We start from the raw sequence: 9,005 nt of genomic DNA, 5'->3' as shown, positions 1-9,005 counted from the left end.
GTTTCTGGTGGGGTTTGAAAATGGTTTTAGTCAAGCTCGGAGTGGGGCAACCCACTGGCGGATCCAGGGGAAGGCATTTGAGGCAAATGTCTTCCCCCACATTGGCAGCGCCCGAAATCGCTTTTCGAGAATCAAAGAAAACTTCACAACTTTTCTGAGGAAATGTTGGTTAATCACACTGCACAGCAGTGCGCAAGGAATCGAAATCAGAGTTTTTTTTTAAATTAATTCCGAGAAACCTTTTTGGGGTAAGCCCCCGCAGTGTCCAAGACCGCTTCCTGGATCCGCCAGTTGTGAATAAGTCACGGTCGATACCGAGCTTCGGCGGGACCAGGCGCTGTATACGTTGTTCTTTCAATGAAGAGGTGGACAGACACCTAGCCCCACATCCTACTGCTATGCCCGTGCTTCTGTGGGTGAAGCACTAAAGCATCACGGAATCCCACAGGACCTGCGAGTCGACGAGGTGGGCCGCTTTGGCCGCCGGGCTGCAGCTCCCTGGAGTTGCCTGGGACCGATGGCAAAACAACAGCTCCGGCGGTGCCCCTATGGGCCGTAGTAATTAGCGAATTCCTGTAATGTAGAGATCATATCCTCAATAATCTCCATTACCATTTTATATTCCTAAACAGTATGACAGAACAATTATGCTTGCCTACGTTCATCAGGCACTACCTCTGATGGTCATACGTCCAGTACAACATGTGTTGTCTGTCAAACAACAATCGACGACGGGATCTCTTCTCATTATCTCTTAACCCTATTAGTGGCAGGGGGGGGGTTGTTTTTATCCACCCCTCAGGTTTTTCGGGAATATCTCCGAAACCGCTGAAGCTACGATGCTGAAATTTTCTGACTTTTCCTAAAACTAAATTGGGCACATTCCCTGAAAATTTCAAGTTCATAACTTCACCAGGGGCGGCTCCAGAGCACTGGGAATTGGGGGGTCCTATTCGTGAAGCGAGTCATTTGGGCGAAGATTACGATGCTGCACCAGTTTTACGAACAGTGAATAAAAGGTATCACTTGTGATAACATATACAGTTATTTTGCATCCTCTTTTGACACGTTTTTGCTATAATAGGCGGATCCAGGCGTCCAAAAAGGGGGGTTATGTTTTACCTCCCAACATAGGTGCCCTGACACCGCCTATGCATTACCAATACAATTTTAGTCGTTCTCTCATAAGAAAATTATAACATAACAAGACCATTACCACCCTTTTTAGAAACAGTGCCAACAAAAACCTTATTTACTATACTTTTTGTGTACCCCCAATCTCAATAATCTGTATCCGCCTATGATTTTTGAAAATGCATATTTTTAGGATCCATGTGAATTCCTGGTTCATTCTCTATCGATCGGCAAAAGTTGCGTTAAGATTGGTTCAGAAACCTGGCCGTGATAAACAGTCTAAAATGTATCTGCAATTTGCCTGTTTTTACCCCCCTCTACCCCCCCCCCCTATTGACATTTTTTAATTTTTATTTTTTAGAAATGTAGATCACGTTGAGCGAAATCGAATGCCGTTTGAATTTTGAAAATCGGCCCGTTAGATCTCGAGATATCAAGGGGGGGTCGTAAACAGCCCCCCCCCCTGCCACTAATAGGGGGTAGCCAGGAGCCTGCCACTAATAGGGTTAAGCCATCGGTTGTCAATTCACCCACCCCGTTTCCCTAAAAATAGACGGTCAGATTCGGCCTGGGTCCTTACGACCCCTCTAGATTCGCCAGAGACGGGATCGGATCGCCGTTATTGCACCCGTCTTATAGTTCGTTTTTCTTAAGTTTGCCCCTCACTGTAAACGTCTTTTTGAACACAGCACGAGAATTGCTAGCTGAATTACTGAGAAATCTGGTTGGCGCACATTGATTTCACCAGATTTCACAGACGATCAATTTTATCAAATTTGTTTACTATTTCACAGACTCATAGCTCGTATTTACCCATACCTACAGCTCCACAGTGATAGACGACTTCTCAGGAATTATGTCTGAACTAATTAATAAATTACACGGCGTTTAACATTAACGTTACATCGTCTGTGTTCAAAACTTATTTGGAAAATATTATTCATATCTCCAATACAATGTGCGCCAACCAGTTTTCTCAGTAATTCAGCTAGCAATTCTCGTGCTCTGCTCAAAAAGACGTTTACAGTGAGGGGCAAACTTAAGAAAAACGAACTATAGTGTCTTTAATACTATGACAGCTTCGACCACGGACTTCGGACGGGGTGATCGTTCCACGAATGTACGAACCATCCAGGCCTAGAGTGCATCGAGGTTTAAAAGAATGCAGTCTGTAGATCAATAAACATAACAATGGTGGTATACAACCACATTAAAATATCTCCCCGGCTCCCGCAACGTTCCAACGCCCCTCCGTTATGCATTCGCCTTGTGTGTCCGCCGAGCCGGCTTGCCTCCAATGACGTCATCGGCCGGCCGGCGGCGTTCAAGGTCAAACGGCTGGTGTCCTTACCTGGAGTTCTATAGCCTTGCATTGAATATCGACGGCGGCGAATGGATTGCGGTCGGCATGTTTATTAATCCCACCCAGAAATGACAAACAACGCCTCTGATTGGCCAGTTTTGGCTGACAGACGCAGAATATTTGTCAGCAATAGAATACTATGCTTTAGCACGTTTTCAACAATGACGCATCCGTTACATTTACAGGTTAGGGCAGCTAAAATATTGTAATGGATCTAACATGTTAAATATAACATTTCTGGAAGCCCGTACAGATTGTTTCTAGTGAGTTAGGTGTTACAAAGTATTAAAAGAAATGATTGTTATCTGCTAAATAAAGAACAAAAGCTTTTAGCTACTAACATCCGCCTGACAGTCTCCAGAATCCTGCGTACGGGGACACCGCAGTCTCTGTTTCTTGTGTTATCGCAATGGGGAAAAATTGAAATTTTAAATGAGTCAGTATCGTGTTAAGAAGTACTGATGCTTTCAAAACTAAATGCCTTTCAATTCAAATTCCAGAATATCCTTTCGCGGAAATAGCCCTTCTCAGCCTGTCTCAGTAACGCTACAAGTCTGAACAGTGAGCGTCTCATGCGTTGCTCACGTATCGCGATAAAAAGGACGGTGTCATATAATCAAATGAACTTTTCTTATGCATAGAGCATTTGAAACCTCACACCAAACGCCTCCCTTCCTTGTTTTCCACTGCTGCCTTTCACATACCTTACCTAGTACCTACCCAATGACCGTTCCAGCTCGACGTTCCTTATCGACTGCCTCACATTCAACGGCCATATCCCACCTACGCTGAAAACCAATCGGAGGCACTTTCAATCGTCCCTTGAATAAAATTGCTACCTAAACGCATTTAGATTTTAGAGGAGAACGAGGCCCAGAAAAGGCGTGCATAAAACGATCGGTTTCGGCCCCCATGGAATAAGCCAGGAGGTAAAATCATATTGATTGAAGAACATTTTCGAGGACATGATATCTATCAGATATTATTTTGCAAAGGTATTGTGAACATAACGTCCGCGTATCGCAGCTCTGAATCTGCTGGTGTCAGTCCCATGCAGCAGCCACCGGACCACTGCCCCGCCGCCTGCCGTTCGCTGATCATACAGGCCGGCTGTCCCAGTGTCTCATCAAACGATCACAGCTGACTCATTATTTATAAAATGCCAAACAAAAACAGACACCCAATATTATAGATCACGCCAGCTCTTTCAGTCATGCGCGTGGAGATATATCGGTAGTTTTCCTATCACAGATCACACTGAACAGAGGAAAAGCGTACACACGCAGCAATAAATAATGCATTATCAAGTACACCGATCGATGCATCGTGGAATACACCGAAAAAATACATCACTGCTTTAACGTTCCCCAGCCCCCAGGTGGGTGGGCCGTGGGGGCGTTTTTGGCCACACCTGACAATTTTGTGCTTGCATAGATAAAACGACACGAAACTTAGCATAGCTTATGTATAATGCATCGATTCGCATCAATTGTGAAAAAAGTAACCCCATGTCACCTAAGGTCAGGTCAGGTCACCATGAAGTAGAAGTTTGAAACTCGAGCTATTACATGAGAGAATCAGTACCAGTATCTTGAATATCTTTAATTTTGATATCGGTGGTGACCTAGGGTCAGGTCAACTTTGCGACGTCTCCAGTTTCAGTCAGTATGAGGAACTCGAAATGTTCTGCTTTTGAAACAAAAGCACTCAAACATCGGGATCTATCGTATGCTCCTGAGGTCATCTCAGGTCATGTAACGCCTCCCAACAGTTTATTTTTGTACATCGATTTTAGATGGAACGTGGCCAGCAGAGCGCTAAAAGCATCATAATCATAGGCGGCGGAACAGGCCGAGGGCACCGGGGCACCGTGCCCCCCTTTGATTTTGGCATTTTAACATTAGCCCTATGGGCGTTGCATGGAAAGAATGAGACCAAAAGTCGGCAATGCCCCCTTAATTGAAGGTGTTCTGCCGCTACTGATGTTAATCTCAATTTCACGGTAACGAATCAATGACATGCAAAATGGCATTTTCTGCGACATTGACCTTAGGTCAAATTTATTAAGCTGACCTTGTTAGGCCAAGAAGACGAGAGAAACGCAGTGCCGGTAAAATCAACGTAATAAAAGGTTGGTATCAGTTTAAAAATTTTTTAAGAAAAGACGACTTCCGAAGCAAGCCGATTGTTCAGTTTTTGCTCTTTGGAGGCAAAAACTGAACCTTAGTTGACCTTAGCTCAAATCTGAGAACCTGAAAGATTTTCGAAAGAGCTATCGAATTCGCTTTTCCGCGGCGCTGTAGCTTCTTTGGTTCCCGAATTATGAACCAATTTGTGATGTTGTCAAAATCGGGGGCCAAAATTCGTCATCATTTTACTTTTGGTGACCTCCAGTGACCTCAGCGATGACCTGATCAAAAATGACCTGTATGATTCTGAAGAAAAATAGCGACCTATAGATTGATTTTACTGCGTCTTTCCAGCTTTGCTACATTCCAAGATAACCTGGTGTGGCCGAATACACCTCCCCCCCCCCCCACCAAGTTGGCTGAGGGCCACCCGGGCGCGGGTTAATAACATGGCGCAACAGGTTTTGTTATCAACTTGTCCTTTTCACACATAGGCGACACTAGATATCACAGCCAACGCCTATCACCAAACTGGTGGTGGGCTTTGGCCAGCGATCGCCGATCGGGGCCAACGCGGGCTCTTACTCGTCCGCAATCAGCACGAATGATGAATTACAGCTGCTCCAGACCGGCCACTTCAATCCAGCGTGTAATCCCCAGTCCACATCAGAACCACTAGTGAAACTCTACTGAGTGGGCCAACTGCACTGCATCTTTGACCTCCTTTGCAGCTCTGGCTTTTCAGAATTTGAACAGCCTTCTCTTTCCCACCCTTCTGTGCTGATGAATGATGATCCTTTGGAAACCTGGAAAAAGACAGTACAGACTCAGGGAGATGAAACTGTTTTGCTATGGGTCTGTTCCAGTCGCACTTCCTAACACATCTAAACTCCTCAAAGAGCAAGATAGAGGAGGTTGGAGCAGGGCCCTTCTTGGCTTTGTAGGGGCGAAAGCTGCCACTGGAACAGGGAAGCAATCTTGGAGGAGTTAAGAGGTGTTAGGAAGTGCGACTGGAACAGACCCTATGACAATGTCTGTGCATAGAGCAAGCGGATGGTAGAAGTGGTCAATTGGTGAGTGGAACAAATGCAAATGTCAGGAAAGCAGTCATATTTTGTGATAGACATGATGCAGATGTTGGCCAAGCTGACAAGGCAGATATAATTACCAGCTTGTTATACTAGTCTATAACTCATCATATTTTCATGTTTAACAGAGGGATTATAATGTAAAAAAAGCCTTAGCCAGATGAAAGTAGATAATATAAGTTCTATAGAAAAATGTTTATGTAAGTAATGTAGGATTTGTGGTTTTTAGAGGCTAGGTAAATGTGTCCCCTGTTCAACAATTCTTCAGCATTCAGACATTGATGTCAATGTACAATGTACATGCATCAACATACCTGTTGTGAAGTGATTCTGGGCTGCTTTCCTGAGCAGTTGATGGCCACCACTGGAATCTTAAAAACACAGCTAATTTTTTCCATTTTGTTAACTATGACTGAGGATCTTCTGTGCTGAAAGAGAGATAGACAATAGACATCAGCTGATAGACATTGTACAATGTACAACTCATTTGTGAAACAAGATCAATTCCATTTAGGGGTAGGTCATAGGATAATGGTGACATGAATGAATTTCAGTTTTCACTTTTCACCAGTCCAGGTACCTGGTGACAAAATGAAATATTGCAGGAGGCATCAATGATAATGTTTCTGGTAGAAAATGCAGGCATTTTAGAATTCAGTTGAAGCTTTGATGGAGGATTTTTGGAAAATATTTGCCACAAATAACATTGGAATCTCAGAAACAAAAATCAAATCTTACTTGATGTCAAAAACAAATCAAACTATTACCATTGAGCACCAAGCAGCATGCTGAGTAGTCATTCACTAAGACATATGCAATATGCATGTTACACATGGCTACAGTACTTTGAAAAAGCTTTTATAAAATGTATGCACTCATGTAATCTTAACATGTAAAATGTCAGCTAAAACTTGTTTTACACTAAACCTGCTAAGCCAAGAAAAAAGATAAATATGAGAAGCCCAAAACAAGTTATTGAAAATATAAACACAGAACACAAAACTGAGTCAAAACACTCAAAACTAAGTGTTTCAATGAACGCAAGATTAATGCGTGTCACAGAAGCAGCTGTCCACTGTAAAGCAGAGTGGGCACAGCATGGTGAAAGCAGGAAGTGGTGCACAAAACTGAATTAAGAAGAGTGCCCGACTAACTGTATCTACATCCCTTTACATATAGGTACTTACAAAATTTTAGCACAATCAGCCAAAACTTAACTGTGAAGGAGGCCATGCCCACTCGCACATGAGAGGTGTGCAAAAACATGCCTGTAATACCTTATGCCTAGATACATAAAGATGCAAATGTGTTGTGTCTGTGTGCCTGGTTAGTGGCATGATGTGACATGACTATTATCAATACCTGACAGTACAATTATCATGATATTATCATTATTGCAATTGTAATAAAAATGATCAATTGAACTTTTCTTCTCACTTTATATAGCCAAAATACCTGAGATTCTTTAATATCAAGTTTGCGTACTCCAAAATAGTAACTTCTGCTTCCTCCAGTACTTTATAAGTTTGCGAAGACTATTATCCATTAGATGTAGGGACGATCATGACCACTTGGCTAAAAAATGGTTCACTTGGTTCTTACAAGCCTGTTAACTCACTACACAAGGGGAGGGGGCACTGCAAAAGGATGTGGAAATCGCCACATTTGTCTCATGATGTTTGATGCATAATAATCGGTATCAAAATATCGTCGTATTAGTATGCAAGGTCACCAAAGAATGAGCCAACGTTATTTATCAAATATCAAAGCAAATTGGCAATATCTAGCACAACGAAACACATAATTCAACACCTAACGGTGCCGGCCGAGTCCCCAATACCACCATGGCGACCGCTCAAGTCCAACTGGCCGGCAACTGGCCAATCAGGGGGCTTGTTTGTCATTTCTGGGTGGGATTAAAAAACATGCTTGCGGTCGCTGTCGCACAAGGATGCCCCATAACAAGACAGCTGTTAAATGGATTTGAAATATGACGTCATCGAAATGTTTCCTTGCTAGCTAGCTGCGTTGCCAAACCAAACCCAAGATTCCTGCCAAACCAAGAAAACGTCTGTAATTCGAGGACAAGGTCATTCGTGGTGATCTCGGCACCGGGCACACGCCATATTAGATTTCTTCTCCGCTTTTTCATTTATGCTTCAGCATTTTTTGCGTGATTTTACTTACCCCTCACCGCCAACAAACCTCCCGCTCCATGACTTGGCGAGTGCGACTTCCGGGACCAAAACCTATTCTATCAAGACTGAGTTCTTTAGCCATGCATCAAGACACCTGAGTTCATTTCATGATGTCGCCTGATCTCGGTTCGACCATAGTAAGACTGCATGCCTCAAACCTCCAGTCTTTATTTCTGCGGGAACCTGACGCCACTCGATCCCGCATCCACCATTTCAAGTGAGACTTAGGACTTAGGTACAGCACTTCGTTAGACGTTATGGCTTCACATCAGCCCTGAAAATTGTGCTTTGATTCCTCATTCCTTCAATCTTCATATGAACGACGCAAATTCTGCGTTCCACATTCTCTGTCTTGGCCTTGACCTCGAAACTTACGCTGCAGGGCCCAGCCAGCTGGCTGTCCGGCTAGCAACAGTTTACTCCGAAGCGTTTCTCGCTAGTGCGGAATATTTCCTGCTTGTGTTCGCATCGCATGCCATGTTTGGCCACGTGATCGGCAACAAGCTGTGGCTCTCCGTTCAGTTCACTGGAACCGCGGAGGTTGTCTGTGGTCGCGACGATTGCCTTGATCCTCTATTAGATTGGCCATCCTGTGAAGATTGACCTTTCTGGGTACTCGAACGGAAGCTGGCGATAACCTGGAAAACGTCCGAGTCACGAAAGCAGGGAGGGATATGCACAGCGAGTTTGAGCCTCGAGGCATTACTCACAACTCACATGTCCCGTCTGGCTGTGGTGAGACAGAATAGAAGACTGCTTCGTGAAGTGGCCTCCGTGTAAATTGGTACGGAAGATCCCCCGGTATCCAGTAGAAAGCATCCATTCAGCTGCTTTCGCTGTTCGCAGCCTTCACGGCCCACGGACAACTCCAGGAAACGATGTTCCCACAGTACCTATCTATAGATGGCCTTGGTACCTATGTAAAAGGCTCCATAAGCCGCCTAGAGGGTGAATGCTCCGGGGTTCCAGTCTGTTTCAGCAGATGACGTTTTGAAGCCATGCGATATCCTGTCGTTAAATCTTCTTGCGATGTGAGCTTTCACTGGACTCCTTCGCGATAAGGCGACGGTCATCTTGTACGGGCTCAGGTGCT

General features: G+C 44.2%; 1 long non-coding RNA gene across 4 annotated transcripts; it reads right to left on the bottom strand.

Annotated features, from left to right (window-relative positions):
- Positions 1 to 3,636: 3,636 nt before the first annotated feature.
- Positions 3,637 to 7,574, bottom strand: LOC122381798. Of its 4 annotated transcripts, none has more exons than XR_006256586.1 (3): positions 7,558 to 7,574; positions 6,029 to 6,142; positions 3,637 to 5,432 (listed from the first exon to the last, which is right to left on the bottom strand). It is a non-coding gene; the product is annotated as an uncharacterized LOC122381798 (long non-coding RNA). The 4 variants fall into 4 exon arrangements; XR_006256584.1 differs by having other exon boundaries at positions 7,555 to 7,572; XR_006256585.1 differs by lacking the exon at positions 7,558 to 7,574 and adding an exon at positions 7,077 to 7,195.
- Positions 7,575 to 9,005: the final 1,431 nt, after the last annotated feature.

This window comes from Amphibalanus amphitrite, unplaced genomic scaffold (assembly GCF_019059575.1).
Source record: "Amphibalanus amphitrite isolate SeventyFive unplaced genomic scaffold, NRLGWU_Aamphi_draft 000127F_arrow, whole genome shotgun sequence".
Lineage (NCBI taxonomy): Eukaryota > Metazoa > Arthropoda > Thecostraca > Balanomorpha > Balanidae > Amphibalanus > Amphibalanus amphitrite.
This window is presented reverse-complemented; position numbering and strand designations above follow the sequence as displayed.